At 42.8% G+C, this 24,384-nt stretch overlaps 1 protein-coding gene and 1 pseudogene across 1 annotated transcript in view; both read right to left on the reverse strand.

The window, feature by feature from the left end:
• The window catches only part of LOC142196612 (bifunctional protein GlmU-like), an 84,475-nt gene that overhangs the window by 17,631 nt on the left and 42,460 nt on the right, over nucleotides 1–24,384 (reverse strand). The gene's annotated exons all lie outside the window — the stretch shown is intronic.
• Nucleotides 3,279–3,390, reverse strand: LOC142198715 (small nucleolar RNA SNORA17; annotated as a pseudogene).

Raw genomic sequence — 24,384 nt, forward strand, 5'->3', positions numbered from 1 at the left:
ATCGTGGAGAGGTAAGTAACAGTGTTTTTTATGTTTTTTACCTCTCCCGGTCCGCCGATCATTATACTCGGGGGTCCGAAAAGACACCCCCCCCGAGTATAATGATAGCAGCGGTAGCGGCTGTCACCGGGCCCCTAATGTCCCGGGCCCTGTGGCAGCTGCCTCTGCTGCTATGGTGGTAGTTACGCCACTGGTAGAGGGCTAGTAACAATAGTGGCAGAGTGATTCTGGTAAAAGCTCATGAAGTGTATATACTGTATATATATATATATATATATATATATATATATATATATATATATATATATATGAAATTCCATGTCAACCAATGACAACTTGACACTTACTCTAGTTAAAGTAAACCTTGCCTAAATGATATTCTTGTTCTTGTGCATAAATTTGCTTTTTATCATTGAATAAACAGAGCCAAATGTAAAGATAGATCATGGATTCTCTCTCTGTATATATATATACATATGGAGACCAAACACGTTCTTTATGCAGATGCATTATTAATAGACCATTAATCCGTTACCGTTGGCTTTGCACTGATTTCTAAATGTAACACCTTTAATAATCATCCCCATGCATAGTGATTTCATTTCCACGCACCTGCCTCACAGTCAGTGTCAAGTTCCTTGTCTAAATCCTCAGGCGCTAGGATGGAAATAAAATCGGTTCTATGTAACACTGTCCTTACAGCAGCCTAGTTAATGCATTACTCTGTATTTCAAAAAGCGCTTAATATGGAGGAGAACATTTACCAAGGGATAGATATGAATATTTGAGAGACAGCTATACAGATCACTCATTTTGGCATTCACGCAAAATAAATCTCAGTGTAACCTCAGTGCTGGGATGCTGAACAGGAATATGTACATATAAAGTAGAATTTTCCATATAAATAATGCAGATTAAATAATAGAACTATGATTCCCAATCGCAGTATGAATAATAGATGGTTAATGCAGTCACACAAAATGGGCAGTAAAGCAAGATTGTGCTGAAAGCTACCGATATCTGATCTTATATAGGACAATTATATCTTTAATACGCAGAGATCACAAACCATAGAAATTGTCACCAACACATTAACCATTGAGTGGCTGGACTATCAAGATATAAATAAATGTTTAGGATTTTGTGACCTGGGTTGACCTGGAATGGTTAAATAAAGAGATGTCAAAAATTCTTGGTGCTAACTATGGACAATTCTTGCAAGCAGCACTTTTTTCTCCGAAATTTTTCATCCGGAAACTGAGCAGAAACCACACGGACCCTATTATCGTCTATGGGGTCCAGGGTTTCCTAAGGTAATCGCTTTTTTATGCAGATTAGGTTTCCGTTCAGGGGATCCCCAAGCGGACTCCCCAAATGGTAACCCAGGCACAGATGTGAACTGGGCCTTAGAGATATTAGAGTGATAACAATGGGCATTTAGGTGCACACATGCTACAATGACTGATATTTCTATACTTTATATAGTATGTAGTTACAGCACGGTGGCTCAGAGGTTACCATTGTATTTTTGCAGATCTGAAGACCTGGGTTCAAATCTGACCAAAGGCAATATTTGTATGGAGTCTGTGTGGGTTTCCTCCCAATCTACAAAAACATCCTGGTGAGGATTGTGGATTGCCAGTCCTATAAAGGACAATGTCTGCAAAGTGCTGTGGAATGCTACACAAGCAAAATAAACTAAATGTAGTTTTGTAACATTTACATTTTTCAATTGAGTCAGTAAAGCTCAGTAGAATACCTAAGCTGCCTTTCCCCATATGGACAATTCTGGGCTGAATACTATTGCACATTCACAGTATCGTACGGGTTTCCGTTCATCGAGTCACTTGCTTAAAAAGTGGTTACCCATGGACCCCATAAACCCGGTTTACGCCCAACAAATGTATCCACTTTTTTCAAGGGGAATGGGGACAAATTCCCGAATGGAGAGCAAGCACAGATGTGAACTCAGCCTTAGTTGCAGTGTATCAATTGCTAATAAATGGTGAAACAAATATGGGCATATCATATATAGTCTTATGTAACACACAGAATATTAGCACATACTCACTCTTGCTATCAGTCAGGATACATATGGACGGTATATAAATGTATATTGTATGAAACTATTTATTACATACATGTTCCCTGGCATATCTGTTCTCACACCCTGGAGTTATGGAGTTGTTCCATGGAAAAATGATATCATAAAATAATAGACCTCAAGGCTGCCTTCCATTGTTTTCAATGGGAATCCACACTAAATATTCTAGTGCATGGATTCTAAATCAGAAGCCTCCTGCTCTATCCTGCCATGGTTTCGGCACTGATAACAGCAGAGAAACTGTAACAGATAGCCACACTTAATATGGCTGATCAGCTTTGACCCTGCTGGTTCAGATCTGCAAACCCTTGCGGAAATCTAAAAGCCTTGGATTTCTGCTACAGACTCTATAGCAAAAATACATATCAGATTTTTTCAACATGTATTACTTGCATGTGGGCATGCCCTAAGCATCTCCATACAACCTCTGTGCAAATAGCTTTCCTGTAAGCATAAGGGTTCATGTTGAATATCTGGTTAGAAAGAATAGTACTTGTCTAACACCCAAAAGAGAATCTTTCTGCCTATTTATCATCTATAAAACGCAAGAGACTTTAACACTCAAAATAAGAAAAAAATAGATAAAATAAAATATAAAACCATTAAAACCTTATATACAATACAGCTAGCATGATTAATTGATTATTGACATTTATTACTATCATTTTTTTCTGAAAACTTGCCGCAAATTTTTATACAAAAAAATTGCAGAAATGTTTTTGCCTCTTAACACCTCCAATGTTGGGCCAATGTAATGTTGATATCTGGGCTATGAGGTGGCCTTTCAATAGATGAGACCCAAGCAGCTTCTTATATAAGGACATCTTGATCTTCATAGCAGTGAGGTTGAAAAGCTATTAGGCTTAAGAGCTTATTACTAAAAATGGGCAAACCTCTCAAGATTCATTTAGTGGTGGTGACTTGTGTCCCAGATGCAGGGCCGCCGATAGGCCAGTACTACTGCTACTGGCGTCAGGGGCCCGGCCAAATTTAAAAATGGGGGGGGGGAGCCCGGGCCCCCTGGCGCCGGCAGCAATCATTGTATGTCCCGTTTGTTTCAAATCAGATCTGCGTCCAGAGGACGCAGATCTGAGTTGAACACATACGTGGCTGAAGCAAGGAGCTGACACAGGTCAGCTCCTCGCTTCGCCGCTGCGCGCCTCTCTCGCTGACACATATGCGGCTGAAGCGAGGAGCTGACCTGTGTCAGCTCCTCGCTTCGCCGCTGCGGCCTCTCTCGCTGACACATATGCGGCTGGCGCAGCCGCATATGTGTCAGCGAGAGAGGCCGCAGCGGCGAAGCGAGGAGCTGACACAGGTCAGCTCCTCGCTTCAGCCGCATATCAGCGAGAGAGGCGGCAGATCGGTAATAAAATCCATGGAGATGTGTGACCAGGGTCGATTGGGTAGCGGGAGTGGATGTAAAAGACCCGCTGGAAGTTCATGGGGCACCTTAGATCTGGCACAGGTCTCGCAAGAATGAACAAAATTTTTAACATCTCGTTGCCAAGATGGCCACCAATACGTTCGTGATAACAGATTCCCTGTCAGGATTTGAACCTAGGGACTTCAGTGTCCCAGGCGGCAGCTCTGCAAACTGAGCTATTCAGCCTCTTGGACAGCTCCAGTGCTGATCTGAGCCTAGTTCCCGCTGGCTCTAATTCCAGTTCCTGCCTCTCTGGGTTGCTCCACCCTGTTCTCTGATTGTGCTTCCTATTTAAGCCCAGCCTTGGACTTCCTGCTTTGCGAGATTATTGTGCTCTGCATGTGATCAAGCTTCCTTACTGCCCTGCTGCTGACTCAGACGCTCATCTCATCTCATCTCATCTCATCTCGTGTACTGACTACTGGCCTGTTCCTGACCACGGTATTTGCTCTCTCCTCCAACTCTGACGCTCACCTCGTGTACCGACCTCTGGCTTTCCCTTCTGACGATTCCTTGGACTTTGATTCGGCACCTCACCGCTCGACTGTTACCGAACCCTTGGCTAGCTCCCGACCACGTTTCCAGCCTTACAAGTAAGTCTCCATCCAGGTGGTAGCAACCTTAGACTCCAAACCAGACCCAAAACCGTTACAGAATAATCTTGCCCAAAAATGGAGTCTGTTGTGACTACCTTGAGGCAGCAAGTGGCTGAGCTTCAAGAATTTGGTTCTACTTACCAAGAAAAATTTTGTAAGTTACAAACCCTTGTGCTGGATCAACAACGAGATATCATGGAACTGCAAAAACAACTCCTGGAAATGCGCAATTCAGGTTCAGATTTAAATACTCGTATGCCTCTGCCATCAAAGTTCAGTGGGGACCGTCACCATTACCGAGGATTTCTTAACCAATGCCGTATCTACTTCCAAATGCAACCTGCTCCTTTTACTAGTGACAGGAAAAAAGTGCTATTTATCATTAACCTGCTGTCAGATGAAGCTCTAGCATGGGCATCCCCTTATGTGGAAAAGAACTCTGAGCTCCTCAATGATTTTGAAAACTTTATCACTGCTATGGATCAAGTCTTTGATGACCCAAATCGTTGTGCCACAGCTGAGACCAAATTACATAACCTGCGTCAAGGACGTCGCTCAGTTGCTGAATACACAGCGGAATTTCGACGTTGGGTAGCTGACACCACATGGAATCTAGCAGCCCAAAAGAGTCAATATCGACGAGGTTTATCAGAGCTTGTAAAGGATGAGCTTGCCAGAGTTGAGGCTCCTGATGGTCTGGAGGATTTTATACAATTGAGTATCCGTATTGATCAGAGACTTACTGAACGTAGAAAAGAGAGACTGCGTATATTTGGAAACCAACCCACCTATTCTTTCAGTCACTCAGAATTGAACACTCAGCAAAAGACTGAATCCTTATCAGAACCTATGCAGATTGATGTAATCCGAAAACCTCTTAGTGCCGTTGAGAAAGAGAGGCGTCGTACAGCAAATCTGTGCCTCTATTGTGGGGGATCAGGACATTACGCCATTAATTGTCCCAACAAGTTTCAAAGGTCTATAGCCTGCACCAGTGCTAAGGCAGACAGCAATCCTGAACTCTCTGAACTGCCGGATTCAGTTATGCAGACCATCTCATCTGTGACCCAAAATGAAAACAAAATGTATTCAGCATCCTCTCATTTTGTCATTCCAATACAGGTCATGGTTGGGAGCCATAAAATACAGTGTTCTGCCATGTTAGATTCTGGCGCAGGTGGAAATTTTATGGACTTACAATTTGCGCTTGACAATAACATTGCACGTAGAATAAAATCCGTGCCAATTGATATGGAAACGGTTGACGGTTCACCTTTGTCATCTGGACCTGTAACTCATGAAACAATGGAACTTGGAATCTGTATAGAACCTGCTCATCATGAAACTATTAGTTTTCATTTGATTTCTTCTCCCAAGTTTCCCGTGATTTTAGGAATTCCATGGTTTGCTGTCCATAATCCTTCTATCAACTGGGAATCACGGACTGTTACTTTTCCTTCTGAATACTGTAAGGACAATTGTTATATGTGTTTATCCATCCAAGAGCAAACAAAATTTTCCAAGATTCCTCACCAGAATTATGAGTTACCACCACAGTACCAACAGTTCAGTGATGTCTGCAGCAAGAAAAAAGCTGATCAACTACCTCCTCATCGTCCTTATGATTGTCCCATTGAGTTGCTGCCTGGAGCTACTATTCCTTTTGGCAGAATTTACAATCTCTCTGAACCAGAATTAAAAGTGCTTAGAGAATACTTGGATGAGAATTTAAAGAAAGGTTTCATTCGACCCTCCTCATCCCCAGCTGGGGCACCTTTGTTCTTTGTGGAGAAGAAAGACTCAACTTTGAGACCATGTATTGACTACAGAGAACTAAACAAGATGACTATTAAAAACCGTTACCCTCTTCCTCTAATTCCGGAGTTGCTAGAAAGACTCCGTTCTGCTAACATTTTTACCAAACTAGATTTAAGAGGAGCCTACAATCTTGTACGCATTCGTCCAGGGGATGAGTGGAAGACTGCTTTCAGAACTAGATATGGACATTTTGAATACCTGGTTATGCCTTTCGGTCTCTGTAACGCCCCTGCAACCTTTCAACATTTTGTGAACGATGTGTTTCGGGATTGCTTGGACCAATTTGTTGTTGTGTACCTTGATGACATCCTTATATTTTCAGACACCTTGGAGGAACATCGCAGACATGTTCAATTAGTCTTGGAACGTCTATTGGAGAATAATCTTTATATCAAACTGGAAAAATTTGAATTCGAACAAACAAAGATCCAATTTCTTGGATATATCATCTCTCCAGAAGGTTTGAGTATGGATCCTAGTAAAATCAAAGCTGTAATGGATTGGCCCACTCCAAGAAATCTTAAAGATATCCAGCGATTTATAGGGTTTGCGAATTTCTACAGGAGATTCATAAAAGACTTTTCAAAAATCATCTTACCAATCACTTTACTCACAAAGAAAAGACAAGTATTTTTATGGTCCCCAGAGGCACAAGTTGCTTTTGACAAACTAAAAACTCTCTTCACTTCGGTGCCCATACTGGTCCATCCAAATCCTGAATTACCTTTTGTGGTTGAAGTGGACGCCTCAGATTATGCTGTGGGAGCTGTCCTGTCTCAACGAGTTGGAGACAAGATGCAACTCCATCCATGTGCTTTTCTTTCTCATACCATGTCATCGGCAGAAGGAAATTATGACATAGGAAACAAAGAACTGTTGGCTATTAAAGTTGCGTTCTCTGAATGGAGACATCTTTTGGAAGGAGCTAATCATCCAGTAACTGTGCTTACTGACCACAAAAATTTAGAGTTCATCCGTACAGCTAAAAGACTGTCTGCAAGACAAGCAAGATGGGCCTTGTTTTTCTCTAGATTTAAATTCATCATTTCTTATCGTCCAGGTTCAAGAAATGGCAAGGCTGATGCCTTGTCCAGGAATCTTGCCGAACCAGAGGAGGGGTCTAAAACAGAGTCTACTATTTTATCTTCCAAAAATTTTGTAGGAATACTGGACTCCAAAGATCTTTTAACCAGGCTCAGAGAAGGATATCAGAATGACTCCTTCCTCAACCATCCTTCTAAAGATGTGGACCTTTGTTTTAAAGAGGGGTTTTGGAAGCAGGAACACAGAATATATGTTCCTGAAACTGCTCGACTTGAAGTCCTCAAATTGGTCCATGATTCTAAGCTTGCAGGGCATCTTGGAGTGATGAAAACTTACGACTTATTGCTTCGTTCTTTTTGGTGGCCTAACTGTAAGAACGATGTTAAAAAATATGTCTCCTCCTGTTTAACATGTGCACGAAATAAGACACCGCGATCTTCTCCTCTAGGTCTTCTTCAACCACTTCCAGTTCCATCTAGGCCTTGGGGATCAATTTCCATGGATTTTATTGTAGACCTTCCCCCATCTAAGGAAATGACTACCATTCTTGTTGTGGTGGACCGACTCACAAAGATGGCCCATTTCATTCCAGTCAGAGGAATTCCTACTGCAAAACAAACTGCAGAATTAATGATTAAGGAGATATTCAGGTTGCATGGAATTCCTGACAATGTAATTTCAGATAGAGGTGTTCAATTCACATCAAGGTTTTGGAAGAACTTCTGTACAGCCTTAGGAGTAACAATAAATTTGTCTTCTGCTTTTCACCCTCAGTCTAATGGCCAGACGGAAAGGACAAACCAAACTCTTGAACAATACCTCCGCTGTTTTGTTTCTTACCTTCAAGATGACTGGGTGGACTATTTACCAACAGCAGAATTTGCCTACAACAACTCCAAACACAGTGCTACATCTCAAAGTCCATTTTTTGCTAATGTTGGCCTACATCCAGTATTTATTCCTAACCTCCCTCTTAGTATTCCTATTCCTGCTGTTACTGACAGATTAACAAAATTGCAAGAAACCCAGAGGAAACTAAGAGAGATGCTACAAGAAGCCCAAGAAGTCTATAAAAAAGCAGCGGATAAACGTCGTAAAGTATCTCCTACCTATAAAATTGGTGATAAGGTTTGGCTATCTACTAGAAATCTGAAAACACATGTTCCATCTCCAAAATTGGGCCAAAAATTCATAGGACCATTCCAGATTTCTGCACAAGTCAACCAAGTTGCTTTCCGGCTCGAACTCCCTAATAGATTGAAAATACACCCTGTATTCCACGTATCATTGCTCAAGCCATTCAATGAAAACCCGTTTCCAGGGAGAAATCAGCCACCTCCTGCCCCAGTAAAAGTTCAAGGGGAGGAAGAATATGTTGTTGAAAAAATCTTGGACTCCAGACTTTTCAGAGGTAAACTACAATATCTGGTGCAATGGAAAGGTTATGGACCAGAAGAGAACTCATGGGAACCAGAAAGCAATGTTCACGCTCCTAGGTTTACAAGGGCATTTCATCTGAGGTATCCTGAGAAACCAGCTCCTAAGATGTCCAGAGGCCATCCTGAAAGGAGGGGACTACTGTCAGGATTTGAACCTAGGGACTTCAGTGTCCCAGGTGGCAGCTCTGCAAACTGAGCTATTCAGCCTCTTGGACAGCTCCAGTGCTGATCCGAGCCTAGTTCCCGCTGGCTCTAATTCCAGTTCCTGCCTCTCTGGGTTGCTCCACCCTGTTCTCTGATTGTGCTTCCTATTTAAGCCCAGCCTTGGACTTCCTGCTTTGCGAGATTATTGTGCTCTGCATGTGATCAAGCTTCCTTACTGCCCTGCTGCTGACTCAGACGCTCATCTCATCTCATCTCATCTCATCTCGTGTACTGACTACTGGCCTGTTCCTGACCACGGTATTTGCTCTCTCCTCCAACTCTGACGCTCACCTCGTGTACCGACCTCTGGCTTTCCCTTCTGACGATTCCTTGGACTTTGATTCGGCACCTCACCGCTCGACTGTTACCGAACCCTTGGCTAGCTCCCGACCACGTTTCCAGCCTTACAAGTAAGTCTCCATCCAGGTGGTAGCAACCTTAGACTCCAAACCAGACCCAAAACCGTTACATTCCCAGTACCAGCAATGCCTGGATGACCTGCCAGAACAGAGGAGTGGATCTCCTCTAAGAGCTCCAAGCGGAGGTGGCTAGGGACAAACAATTTACCTGGTGGTAGCGCACTAGGGGCAGCATCCTGAGTGTTGAGAATACGGGTTTCAAGATCCGAGGTCAAAACTGCCACTACCACCCCAGGAGCAAGTATATTTTCAGGTTCCCCATCAGAACTACCACTAAGACCAAAACTTCTAGACAAGGCATCTGCTTTAGTATTCTTTGAGCCGGGACGGTAGGTAATTACAAAGTGAAACCTAGTGAAAAATAGAGCCCACCTGGCTTGATGGGGATTTAATCTTTTTGCCTTGTCTAAATATAAGTTTTTGTGGTCAGTTAGTACAGTAATTTTATGTCTGGCCCCCTCCAGGAAGTGTCTCCACTCTTCAAAGGCCCACTTAATTGCCAGAAGCTCTCTATTGCCAACATCATAATTGGCCTCAGTAGTGGAGAACCTCCTGGAAAAGTAGGCGATAGGTTGGAGGTTGGTAAATGGTTCAGTGCCCTGAGACAGGACGGCTCCTACACCTACTTCTGAAGCGTCAACCTCTACAATAAAGGGCAATTCCGGATCAGGATGGACCAGGACTGGGGCAGAAGTAAAGAGTTGTTTCAAGGTGGCGAACGCTACCTCCGTCTCTGGTGTCCAGGAGGCAGGATCCGCCCCCTTTTTGGTCAAATCGGTGAGAGGTTTAACAATGGAAGAAAAATTTCGGATAAATTTTTGGTAATAGTTGGTGAAACCTAGAAACCTCTGAACTTCTTTTAAGGTAGTAGGTTTCTCCCATTCAAGTACTGCAGATACCTTTCTGGGATCCATACCAATGGTACCAGGAGTAAGGATGTATCCCAAAAAATCTCCTGGACTCCAAATTGACACTTGGATAACTTAGCACAGAGGTGGTTTTGACGTAGCCTAAGAAGAACCTCTTTTACATGTTGCTGATGTGACTCCCAGTCCGGTGAGAATATGAGGATGTCATCTAAATAAATTACTAGATATCTACCTAACAGATCTCTAAAAATGTCATTCACAAAATGTTGAAATACCGCCGGAGCATTGCTCAAACCAAAAGGCATAACTAGGTATTCAAAATGACCTTCAGGGGTATTAAATGCGGTTTTCCACTCATCCCCGTCTCTTATCCGAATCAAGTTGTAAGCTCCACGGAGGTCAGTTTTAGAAAACCACCGAGCCCCCACCACCTGGTTAAAAAGATCCGGGATGAGTGGCAGAGGATGTTGGTCTTTGACCGTAATTTTATTCAATTCCCTCTAGTCAATACAAGGTCGGAGACCACCATCTTTTTTTTCAACAAAGACAAACCCCGCCCCCACAGGAGAAACTGAAGGTCGGATATGTCCTTTAGATAGGCTCTCTTTAATGTACTGGCGCATGGACTCACGCTCTGGAGCTGAAAGGTTAAAAATGCGATCTTTGGGTAGTTTAGCTCCAGGAACCAAATCAATTGCGCAGTCATAAGGTCGATGTGGAGGCAAGGCCTCCGCACTGAGCTCGTCAAAGACGTCTTTGAACTCGGTAATAAATTCCGGAATTTTGATATCATTTTTGATAGTACAAATAGTATTAATATGAGAAGTACAGGAATCTCCCTATCTAACCAACTCCGAAGTTTCCCAATTAAAGACTGGATTATGTACACGCAACCAGGGTAAACCAAGAATAACGTCTGCAGCCAGTTTTTTCATAACAAAAAATGACACTTTTTCAACATGTAAACTGCCGACAAAAAACTGCACCTCAGCAGTACGGGCTAGTATTTTCCCTTCAGACAAAGGGGTTAGATCTGCTCCAGATACCTGAAATGGGTATTGCAAGGGAATTAATTCAATTCCTAGAGCTTGCGCCACCACTTCATGGATGAAGTTCATGGCGGCACCTGAATCCACCATCGCCTGACATGCAAAAGTTTTATTACCATTAACAAGAATAGCAGGGAGTAAACATTTCTCAATATTATTAGGAGGTACCTGTGTGCCTGAGTGACCCTCCCGGAAATCACTCAGGCATTGGCGTTTCCCGGCGGTGGTTTAGGTCTGGTTGGACAGTTTCTCAGAATATGTCCAGGCTTGCCGCAATACAGACACAGAGCGTTTTCTAGGCGATACTTTCTCCTGGAGGCGGATGTGGACCCCAATATCATTGGTTCTTCTTCAGGAATAGAACAAGAGGTAGGGACAGCAGAAGGAGGTATAGGTTCCGAAAGGACAGACCAGGATTTAGCTGAGGACCCAGGTTTGCTTAATTTCTCTCTACGCCTTTCCCTAAGCCTCCTATCAATAGAAATAGCCAAGGACATAAAGTCTCCTAGATTTTCAGGGACTGGATGACTTACTAGAGCATCTTTTACAGAATCAGATAAGCCTTGTCTAAAAAGGGTTAACAAAGGTCTGTCTGTCCACGCTGACTGAGAGCTCCACTGACGAAACTCCGTAGAATAGTCCTCAGCAGTTCTAACTCCCTGCTGAATAGACAACAGATGGGACTCGGCCAAGGCAACTCTATTAGGGTCATCATAAATCTGACCTAATGTTTGAAAAAACTTATTTAATGAATTCCATTCAGGAGCTCCAGCAGGTAGAGCCAAGGCCCAGTCTTGTGGTGACCCTCGTAGAAGAGACACCACCAGCGCCACCTGCTCTGCTTCAGAAGAAAGGAAATTAAAACGAAAAAATAAATGGCAAGATTCCCGAAATGTTCGGAATCTGTCTGGTTTACCGTCAAAACGGTCAGGCAAGAGCATTTTAGGATCCTGACGGGTATTCAATATGGGAAAAACTGGTGTTTGAATAGAAGAACCTGCAGCGGCTGATGCTGGATCAGGCAAAGCATCCAGACGCTGCGAGACTTGGTTAATTAACCCAGCCATGCCCTGCACCTGCCTTGACAGTTCGTCCAGGTGGTCAGTTACGGATTGTTCGGCATCCATACTAAACCGCCGGGCGGCCTGTCTAGGGTAAGGGCCAGCCACTATGTAAGGATTGGAGTCAGGGTCAGGCAGTGCAAAGTGACACAGCTGGGAAAGCAACACTGTGCAACTAATGACAAAAGGGGTCGTAGGCCCTGCGGCTATGACTATGCTGTAGTATCTGAGATGAGGCAGACCCATGCACTTCCTAATTGAAGTGCGCCTACCACGACTCCTTACGCTTCTATCCCAGCGGCTAGGATAAGGGGAGAGGAGGCCCTGAAAGTCCTAGGGACTGGAGTCACAGGGGTCACACCTAAACAGAAAGCACAGTGTAACTGCAATGCAAAACAAAAGACTAAACAGCTTGGAACCAGGGAGGACCACAAGTCCCAGCAAGACACAGAAGAGAAGGCGAGGTCAGACGAGCAAGAGGTCGAGCCAGGAGATATAATAAAAGGTACCAAATCAAAAGACAAGGGATAGTCAAAAATACAAGCCGAGTCAAAAAACCAAGAAACATATGGAATACAAACAGACAGGGAATAAGACTGAGCAGGGGGACCAGGAAACCCAAAGTGAATGGCTGGCAAGGATCCATGCTTGGGTGGGGTTTAAATAGCAGCAGAGAACACACCTGATGGCTAACGGCATGGAGACTGAAGGCAAGGAAAAGATTAACCCTTAATGACCTAAGCACACCCAATAGAACTCCTAACACGTCTCCCAGGGAGACGCCGCGCAGCAAGGAGACCGCGGCGACTCCGTATCCTGACAATAACACTGTCAGGACTCCTAGGAACCTATCTATAAAACATAGTGTAGAATACTCGTAGGACTCTTATGAACCCATCTATCTAATTTGTAGTTCTTTAAGGCAAACACAGTCACAGCTGTATTAAAGTGAATGTTACATGCACGTATTTACACAAATGGATACAAACTCAGAATTTAACCATACACTGCACTGACACTCACTTTTATGCATTCAACTTTTAAAATAAAATGTCATTTTTTGGGGGAAAAGGTGTTTGCCTGTGGATTTTTTAGACACACAGGCAGTACAACTTTTTTTTCTTCACTCCTTTTGCTTAAGACTGTATATTTGGTGAGTAACAAACAAAAAATACTCAAAAATTAATATTTTACGGACTAGTACACTTCCCACACTGGTGATCACATAAACACCCAAATAATAGAGATTTATTTTTCAGATTAGCACAGGTTGTGAGACTGTATATTGGGTGAGCAACAAAAAGAAACACAAGAAATGAATTCATTTTTAGAGCTAAGATTTTCTGTCTCTACTGTCATTTTGTAAGCTTTTCAGAACTCAGTGCTCTCTTTATCATGTAGTGAAATGAATCACAGATCCACCCCTACATCCACCATCACTGAACTACCTCATGTTCATGCCCACAGCATGTTACATAGCACTGTAAGGTATCCACCTACCACTGACTATTGGCTGAGAGGCTGTCAGCTTATGTCAAGTGGAGCCAGAATGTCAAAGTGACTCACAAGACAGGTGTCTCTTCTGTATTTTTCCTGTGCAATACATGTGGCGACGGCCATTCTAGTTAGTCCAAGGCGAAGACATTTGTTCATTTTCTTTAAAAAACAAACGATTTGGAATATTAGGGTTGAACCCGGCTTGTGACGAAAAGGTTGACTCATGTCTAATTATTACATGATGTATTAAAATTTGTTTGTAGTTTTCTACATTCAAGATGCCTTCGATAACTCCCTGAATTCAGAGGTTGCTATGGCCAGAAATGTGCACCAATCCTCAACTGTGTTTGACTGATGGTTGAATCTCTATGTAGCTCTAGGAGGGCAATATTTCTGCTTTTGGAGATTGCCAGCTGCTGTCTTACAGAGAAGGCAAAAAGGTATGGGAATTAGCTCACCTCAAGAAGGAAGGAAAAAATGTTTTGGTAGTGCCACCTAGGGGAGAAATCTATCCTACAGCTCAATGTATGACTTTTTAATGAGCCTTGCAACAGGCTAAACCAAACTATCCACCAAAAGGAAGAGACACTCTGTAGACAGTAGAGATGAGCGAACAGTAAAATGTTCAATATTCGTTTCGAGTAGCCGCTCAATATTCGACTACTCGAATCGAATATCGAACCCTATTATAGTCTATGGGGGGAAAATGCTTGTTTCAGGGGTAGGCAACATTCAATCAAATTACACTTACCAAGTCCACGAGTGAGGGTCGGGCTGGATCCTCCGAGAAGTCTTCTCCGTGCAGCGTTCCCGCGGCATCTTCCGGCTCTGAATTCACTCTGGCAGGCATCGGGCCTGGGCAGAGCCGACTGCACATTCCCGCACTACAAGAAAATGGGCGTTTACAGTCAAAGCGGCCATTTTCTTGTAGCGCGGGCATGCGCAGTCGGCTCTGCCCAGGCCCGATGCCTGGCAGAGTGAATTCAGAGCCGGAAGACACCGCGGGGAAGCTGCACGGAGAAGACTTCTAAAGGTAGGAGAAGAACCAGCGTTGATTGGCCGACTGTATAGCATTCGGCCAATCAATGCTGGTTCTGCATCGAACTTTTCCATTGGAATAGCGAGTGGTACTCAATCGAGTACGAGTATTTCGAATACCGTAGTATTCGATCGAATACCTACTCGATCAAATACTACTCGCTCATCTCTAGTAGACAGCTGTTCTACAGTACAGTTCTTGGCCTTCTTCAGTACAGAACTGTGCACTGGTTGGCTAGGTGAGAGGCCTTTAATTTAGCTCTTGGTTGGTGTTATTTCTACTTGTGGAGACCACCATCTGAAGTAGTGGGTCTGATGGTCATAGGCATGTTTTCAACAGCCTTTCATTGCTTTTTTGGTGTCCATACTGCCTTCTGTTACTTCTAAAGCTGCAAAAATTATATCCATTTATCGATAAATGTTCCTGTTAATGAAGTGAAACTAAATATTCTCATTTACTACGATTTCCTTTCCTTAATAAGATAAGATAAGATAATCCTTTAATAGTCCCACAGTGGGGAAATTTCAGCATGTTACAGCAGCATAGTAATACAGGTACAGGATAATACACAGTAATATATTACAGACGTAGACACACATATGCTGAGAAGAGAAGATATACTAGGAGTCCATAGCAGCTAAGGAATGGAAGAGAAAGAAGGAAGACTTCATGGTCATCGTCATAATCATTAGTTCTCTGTGCGGAGTGATCTACACTTGGTTTGATGTAGATTATACAGCCTGGTCGCGGTTGGAAGGAAGGACTTGCGATAGCGCTCCTTCTCACACTTGGGGTGAAGCAGACGGTCACTTACAGTGCTGCCAAGTCCCATCAGGGTCCCATACATGGGGTGGGATTTGTTCTCCCACATGGAGCTCACCACGGACAGTATCCTTCTGTCACCCACCACCTGTACTGGGTCCAGGGGGCTCCCCAGGACAGAGCTGACCCTTCTGATCAGCCTGTCAAGTCTATTTCTGTCCCTGGTTGATATACTGCTCCCCCAGCAGGCCACACCGAAAAAGATGGCTGAAGCAACCACAGAGTTGAAGAAGGCCCTAAGAAGTGTTCCCTGGACTCCAAAGGCCCTCAGCCTCCTGAGCAGGTGGAGTCTGCTGTGGCCCTTTCTGTGCAGCGCCTCCAGGTGATCAGCCCAGTCCAGTTTATTATTGAGGAGCACGCCCAGATACGTATAGGTCCTGACCTATACTTATCTAATAAGTACCTAATAATGGATTTAGTCTAAGCATAGACTGAAAAGCTCAACAAATAGTGAAATTTAAAGAGGTATTTCGATTAGTATAGGCCATTGAATTTGGTGGCTTTGCAAAGATTTGGGTCCTACTGCACACAGAGTACAGCAGGGAAGCTCCTGCTACAACCAGTTGTTTTACAACCACACAGATAGGTCAGGAGGAGAATGGGGGTATGCCTGAGCTCTTGGGGCACAGAGAAAAGAATTCTTAATATACTTCTATAATTTGTACTTTAAGGAGCTGTAACTATTTTAGAAGTTATTCCTTATCAATACAGTAGGATATAACTTCATAATCTGTGAGAGTCTGACCACTGGGATCCACCTTTTCTTAACAATGCTATCAAGGCTGCGGTTATCCCGGTTGCTTGTGCACCTTTGTCTACCACACTTTTTACTTCCACTCAACTTTCCATTAATATGCTTTGATACCGCACTCTGTGAACAGCCAGCTTCTTTAGCAGCTTCTTCTTTTGTGGCTTATCCTCCTTGTGGAGTGCGTCATATACTGCCTTCTGGACATCTATCAAGTCAGCAGTCTTCCCCATGATTGTGTTGCCTACTGAACCAGACTAAGGAACCTTTTTAAGCACTTAGGAAGCCTTTGCAGCTGTTTTGGGGCAATTATTCTAATTTTCTGAGATAATGACTTTTGGGTTTTCCTTGGCTGTAAGCCATAAACATCAACATTAACAGAAATAAACACATGAAAAAGATCTCTGTTTGTAATGAGTCAATATAATATATGGGGTTCACTTTTTCAATTGAATTACTAAAAAAAATAACTCTTTGATGATATTCCAATTTATTGAGATGTACTTGTAGTAGAGCCCTATATTCAGCCCTATCTCCAACGTGGGCTGCTGCTCCATCAGGACAGGGAAACTGTGGGGGGCTGAGAGATGTGACACCATGATATTTAAAGGGATTCTACCATTAAAACATGTTTTTTTCTAATGACCACGTCAGAATAGCCTTAAGAAAGGCTATTCGTCTCCTACCTTTTGATGTGGTCTCCGCCGCGCCAGTCATCCGAAATACCGTTTTTTCCCAGTATGCTAATGAGTGTCCGGCAGCAATGAGGGCGGGCCCCAGCGCTCACACGCTGATGGAGGCGTCCCCACTGTTGCCAGAACTGGGCAATCCAGCAACGCCTTCTTCCTGATCTGCCTCATCCTCTTCTGTGTCCTCTTCTTTTGTCGTCATGGGTGACGCATGCGCAGTCGGCTCTGGCAGCGAAACCCTGTTAGAGCCAACTGCGAATGCTGGCCGGTGGCCATATTTGCGAGGCCGCAATTGCGCGCATGCGCAGTACGCTCTGCGAAGTATTTGCTGAACAGAGTGTACTGCGCATGCTCGGTAAGGTCCGTACAGCCCTCCGACACGCGAGTGAACTCATCCAGGCGTCGGAGGGCTGTACGGACCTTACTGAGCATGCACAGTACACTCTCTTCGGCAAATACTTACTCTGTTCAGGAAGAAGGCGTCGCTGGATTGCCCAGTTCCATCAACAGTGGGAACGCCTCCATCGGCGTGTGAGCACTGGGGCCCGCCCACATTGCTGACGGACACTCATTAGCATATGGTAATTTCGGTAAAACGGTATTTCAGATGACCGGTGCGGCGGAGACCACATCAAAAGGTAGGAGACGAATAGCCTTTCTTAAGGCTATTCCGACGTGGTCATTAGAAAAAAACATGTTTTAATGGTAGAATCCCTTTAATGTATCCCCAACCTTATCTATAGTGGATAACTTCTTCAGTTGGAAAAATTCCTTCAAACGGGTAGCCGTATCCACGCATTTATGGTAAATACGGAAAATGTTTCAGATGGAAATACCCTTTAAATGCCCATTTTGACTGACTAAATTGAGTAAACTAAAGTTTTCAACAGTGCTGTATCTAAACTTGAGTTTTACTTTCCTACTTCTATTTTGTCTATTATAGCCTACTATAAATGCCCAAATTGACAATATCTATATAGAATTACCATATTTTACGTAAAATAAGTCAAAGACTTTCTTTGCTATAATGTTCATTTACATTTAAATGGCAATTTCTCCATTGATATTCCATGTAGAATGCAGAACCCGGTGAACTGTAGGCATTTGTCATTTGTTAGAAATACTAAAAGGCAATAAACGGCCCCTAAAGCCTCCCCTCATTTACAGTCTATTTAACCATTCCACGTACAAGTGCCATTTGTTTCACAATGTTTAAACAAATAGGTGGTTGCTGTCCCCTCCATCTCTCCCCCTGTCTTTCAGCGCTTCATGTCTCAGCCATGCAGTTAGCAATCCATAACTAAATTAGATACACTGAATATGTTTTTAATGGGATTTGTTCTAATTGGAAGCTCAAAGTCTATAGCCTTTTGTGACATTTAGTGGCATACATGGAGCCTCATGAGGGAGCCTTAATTGTTCTTCCTGACAACGCGCACAAGCAGAATAAAGAGACTTTTTTCATATGACTTTTCGAGAGAGTAACCAACTAAATCAGGATATTGCATTAGTATTTATAGTGCCCTATAGTGGGAGTGTTACTTACGGCACATTCATTCTGCTGCCCTTTATTTTAAATATGTCCACAGACATGACAAAGGGAAATACATCAATTATTAAAGAATTAAAGGAAATCCAGGTTCTAAAATTAGTCATAATTCTGATTATTGCAACATCGTCCCATTCACTTGAACGTTGCTATTTCTAAAGGCAGTGACTTCCCGAAATGCATCAGTGTTTCTGTATGTACAAGGTTGTAACTGTCTTAAATAAACGCTCAATTTTTATTGGTGCAAAAGCATGCTGGGTTCTCGTCCTGGTACTCTTGTCTCTTGTGCTGCAGACACTTCCTTGCATGCAGTTGATCCTGAATAGTTGCTACCTAGTGAGCACCAGCAGTGGATTATGGACCCTTTTAAATGACTGCTACTTATTGGATTATTCCAACAGGTAGAAGCCATTATTCACCCATATCTGTTCTGCTTTAGCCTTCAAGGGGCACTGCACATTATGTCCCAATACTGAACAATTAGGAAGTGATGTCTAAACGTTGCTCAGTGTCTGAATGTAGTACCTGGGGTCTACTGGAAGCCAAAGCCGCACTTAATAGCAGCGGAGATGGGTTAGTGAGTATTGGCCATTAAGTGTTGGAATAATTCAATATGTGGGAGCCTTAAAGAGGGACAATATACTGTGTGGGGGCCTTAAAAAGAGACAATATATTGTGTGAGGGCCATAAAAGGGGCAGTGTACTATGTGGGAGGCAGTTAAGGGGGCAATATACTGTACTGGAAAGTAAAGGAGACATTATAATGTGTGGGAGCTGTGAGCAGGTGACAGGCAGGGTGCTGGAATCTCGCTATATCTCCCCCAGGTTTTTAACTTATGTGAGGTCCAATGTAGGTTTTGAGTAGGTGTGAGTCATTGGCTCATTACTGGGTCAGAAAAAGGCTACAGCTCCAGCACTCCAGGGAAGATCCAGGGAGTAAAAGGGGGTTTCTGGGTCTGTCCTGTAACCCTGAGTCCAGTGAGACAGTATTGTGCTTGTTTTGTTCATGTGGCTGGTAGTAAGCCAAATGTATAGTTAGGTTAACATTTCTGTTTAGTTAGTTGCTCAGACGAGCAGGATTTTATTTAGTTTTTGCCTGAAGATAAGGCTGCATTTTGTTTTGCTCATTTTGTGCCTGAAGTTAAGGTTTATTTCGTTTTCCTGTTTTTTCTAAATAAACCAGTTTGCTATATATTTTGTGTCCCTGTCTTTGTCTGTTTGGGTCTGCACCACTGCTGCTACCGAATTATGTCCCCCACAGAGTCAAGAAAGTGGGGATTTGACTTAAACATGCATGAGCAGTTCTGGTAAAAAGGAAACAGATTTTTGATTAGGGGCCCTCAAACATCATTTTACTTGGGGCCCCAATACCGACAAATCCATGATGTCACATATAAAATGACAGAGGTGTGGAAGGATTCAGCTATTTTTATAAGATTTAATAACTTTTTTGAGACCTCAGAAGGTTTCCTTTTTTTTTTTCTTTGTAAAGAAGCCTCCTGGACATTCGAGAAGTGTTTGCCAGTATGTGTTAATTACAACTAAGAAAACAGCAGAAATGGGTATCCAGCAGAGAACAATCCAATTTGGAGGCGATTAGGGTATATTTCCTAGAGGTTGATGAAGGGTGCACCCCAGAATAATTTTATCTTATAGGCCCAAAGAAGCCCAGGCCAACACCACACGAAATCCTCTTAGATGCCTGTCCAGCAAATATTGGCAACAGTAGTGACCTGTCTTAGCCAGTGATTGACTGGCTGGCTGGATGGATGGACAGGCATGTGAAAGTGTTTCCTGTGATGTCAACCAAGCTCATCAAAGACCCTGGCAGCTTGTGAATCAGAGCAGCGGGGGATTAGGGAAGGGTGAATAACTGTCCCTATTCAGCACTAATAAACTTAGTTTCCTGGGCCTGGAAAATTCCTTTAAAGTTGACTGTTCATGCCCTTTGATGTCGGTGGTATTATATACTGCTAGAATGCTGTCAGTGCACTGAATTCACTGTCAGATTTGCCAGTATGTGCCTTGGTGCCAGAGATATTGGTGCCATCAGTTTCAGGACCGATATCCCTCCACTTTCAGAAGAACGGGCATTACAGCTCAGCATCATCTCTGAGATGTGAGGAACAACCACCCCTCCCCATCAGTACAAGGTTATGGGTCAGTGGGGGCATTCCTCACAGCCCAGCAATGACCCTGAGTTTTCTAGTGGTATATAATACCACCAATGTCAGTGAACATGTAAGGTCCTATTTAAAGGGGCTCTAAAAAAAAAAGTAAAAAAAAAAGTCACTTTTAACTAATCATATACTTGCATAGCCTTTAGAAAGGCTATTCCACCATACATTTTGTATGTAAATTTCCTCAGTAGTGTTTGAATAAGTCCGTTTTATTCATATGCTAATTAGGTTCTCGTTGCACAGTAAGTTGTCAGCCATCTCTCCTCTCCCTGCTGTGTGTTGTGTATGAGAGCAGGGAGGAGGAGTCAACAGCAGTATACACAGGAGACAGTGCACAAAGAGACTTTTGAGGTGCATTGAGAAGCGCATTAGCATATAAATAAAAAAAATGACTTATTCAAAAACTACTGAGGCAATTTAAATACAAAAGGTATGTGTGGAATAGCCTTTCTAAAGGCTATGCAAGTATGTGATTAGTTAAAAATGACTTTTCACAATGATAGAGCCCCTTTAAATACTATCTGCATAGGATGGGGAAACCTAACCCAGACTGGGCTCAACATAGAAGTCACAAGAGTTGCCTATGACCTTTCATCATCTTCAAACGGGATTTTTTTGTGACCAGGCTTTCGGACATTGGCTGACAGAGTTCTTACATACAGGTGACACTAATATATTTTATTATATACAGCCAATAATGTCCTTGTGTCCTCCTTCAATAATGAAGGAGCTTGGAGGGAGAATTATCCTTTAATGGGGTGTCATACTACAACAACCTCCATTCATGTTTCCTATTAGGGCATGCAAACATCATGAGGGAGTCCTCAGCTCGGGATCTCCTTCTATGAACTAAAATGGGGACTCCACAAATAGAAACCTAATCCACCTAATTACCCGTAGAAACCCACGTGCCCCATGGAATATAATGGAGTCTGCTGGGTTTCTGCCCAATTTCTGCCCAAAAATGCGGAGAGAAAAGTCCTGCTTGTGGTTAAATCAAGGGAAATATATGGCCGTATGCAGCTTTCCGTTGGAATCATTCAAAAAAGAAACTGACTTTGGAAAAGTAGAACTGGTGTGTTTAGGGGGAGCAGAAGACCAGCAGGGAACCATGGAAGTCTCAGAACAGAAGTTTCACGGAATTGGTGAGGTAACTATTACTTTATTTTTCTTTTTTTCAAAAATATTTGCAGACCATAAAACCCTTTCAAATCAGACTAAACTTGATCTTGTAGAGGAAGCAGATCACGTAGTTGGTGAACGAAGATGAACAATTGGATCTGGATGTCAAAAGTTCAGCAATGAAAGTAGCTAACAAAAACTTTTGTACTTAGTTATGCAATCATCCTATAGAAAGATATTGGAAAAGTTCTTTATAGTGCGCGTTGTCACTCAGACTGTCCCTTTGATGTGTTACATTGTTTGGAAAATTAGATATCACTTTTTCTTCTACTTAACCAGTATATTTCACTCAAATCTTTCTACCTATTATCCTCAAACACACGCTGTTAAAGAAAGATATAGATATGACAGAGGGAAGTCTAATATCATCAAGTACTCAATGGCAGCAGACTTCAACCTATTTTCTTTTCAGTGTTCAGGCATCAAACTTGTGACAAGCAATTAATCTCAGAGCAGCCCTGCGACCCGCTCTGTACATCAAGGCAGTATCACATCCAAGACTTTAGACCAACGGACAATGTATGGCTCTTAGAACATAGTACACTGTCTATTACAATTTGTAATACTCACTTCTACTTTTTGTGCCTTTTTGGTAAAAGCAGTGGAAAAGTACATTAATTATACAGTCATGAAAACATAGTGCCCCCTCTTATAATTCTATGGTTCTACGAATCTGGACATAATAATAAAACATCTTAAAATTAGGTAGATACAACCTCAGATGAGCAACAATACATAACAGATACCACTGTATCATTATTTACCTAACCTAAGTGCTCCGCATGACTCAATAACTTGTAGACAAGAAGAAAACAGCACCAAGCGGATCCTGGTGTATTACCACTGGTAGGGGCATAAAGTAGAAGACAAATGGCTTCACACCTGGTCGGGTTGTTAGAGAGTCACAACAACCTTTTTGGCATACAATGCTCACTGCAACCGTGACAGTACTAGGCAGCCCTAAGGATACGCCACTAGGACGTCAGGAACATGTGAACCAGCTTCCTTGAAGGAATCGGCAAGAAAAACAGCACTCACGCAGGATTATTGGCACACCTTTCATTAGCACAACATTGCTGGCCCGAAACACGTTCTAATAAAAGGTGTTCCAATAATCCTGGACGAGTGTTGTTTTTCTTACCGATTCCTTCAAGGAAGCTGGTGAACTCACATATCAATAACTTGTAGAACCATATTTAGTAATAAATTACTCTAGGTTCACAGTAACATTCAGCTTTCCTTTGTCTAAGTCCACTTAGGGTCCCAAAAACAGAAAGCTAACGCACCTAAAAAGTGGTTACCCGCAGAAACCCGTAGAACCCATAGACTATGATGGGGTCCGCCGGATTTCCGGACGGTTTCCACCTGAAATAATTGTTAAGTGGGCTCGAGGTCAGAAACCCTGAACATATAGTGAACACTAGTTTGAATGTAGCCTTAGAGATATCATCAGTCTCTCACATTGTTCTGGAAGAATTTGGGCCCACGCTTCTTTGGCCCACTCGTTTTTTCAGTTCATTGAGCTTTGTGGACATTTGTATATGTACAGCTCTCTTAAAGGGGTTTTCCTGGCCAATTATATTGATGATCTATACTTGGTTGTAGTAACTTAGCTCAATCACTACACAGACAAAAGAGTGATCTACTTCAAACTCTATTCTCCATATAGGAACTAGTGTGGACAGTTGGTTAGCAAGATGTTCCCAGATGTGAACTCCTGCCAATTTGTTATTGATGACCTGTCCTAATAATAAGTCAACAAAATCAATTACCTGAAAAACCCTTTAATGTTCCGCCACAGCATTTCTATCGAATTGAGGTTTGAACTTTAACCAGGCCATTACAATTTGTTGAGATCATTGTCCTATTGCATGTCCCAGTTTTGGTCAAGCTTTAGCTGTTGGATGGATGGCCTCACATTTGACTACAGAAAACATTAATATACAGAGGAATTCATGTTCTATATGAACCACTCCTCCAACATTGTACTAGACAGGTGGTATGAGTTTTTTGTGCTGATATGCTGTGTTTGGTTTGACCATAAATGGCGCTGTATGTTACAAATATGAGCTTTTCTGCCATGTTCTTTTTAAAAAGAAATGTTTTCTCCTGGCAACTCATCTTATATGTAGCCAGTGGCATAACTACAGCCATTTCAGCCATGGCCAAGAACCTTAGGACCTCCACTACTTTATTTTTTTATATATATAGGCTGTTACCTGTTGGACCCTATTTACGTACTGATCCCCGCTCCTGTGTCACATATCACATCACTGACACTGAACAGCGCAAGCACATCGCAGACAGGGACATGATATGGACCGCATCGAACGCCCTGGTAGGCTGAAGGAAAAGCAGAGGCACCATGGTCAGGAATGGGGACTGGTAAATAGGGTGCGTGTCCGCGGCAAGAGTATTTGTTGGGCGAACCTTGCAAGATTTGTCTGACAAGGTTTGCCTAGTGGTTTCTTTCAGACCAAACACCCGAACCAAAACTGCTCTTATTATCTCTTCAGACCCCAGAGGATAATATGTGGAGGCCCGAGCAAGGTGACAAGCATAAAAACAGTGTTACTCACTAGAGATGATCAGCCGATCCGAACAGCACGCTCCCATAGAAATGAATGGAAGCACCTGGCATGCAGACTT

The sequence above is a fragment of the Leptodactylus fuscus genome, chromosome 3 (assembly GCF_031893055.1).
Source record: "Leptodactylus fuscus isolate aLepFus1 chromosome 3, aLepFus1.hap2, whole genome shotgun sequence".
NCBI lineage: Eukaryota > Metazoa > Chordata > Amphibia > Anura > Leptodactylidae > Leptodactylus > Leptodactylus fuscus.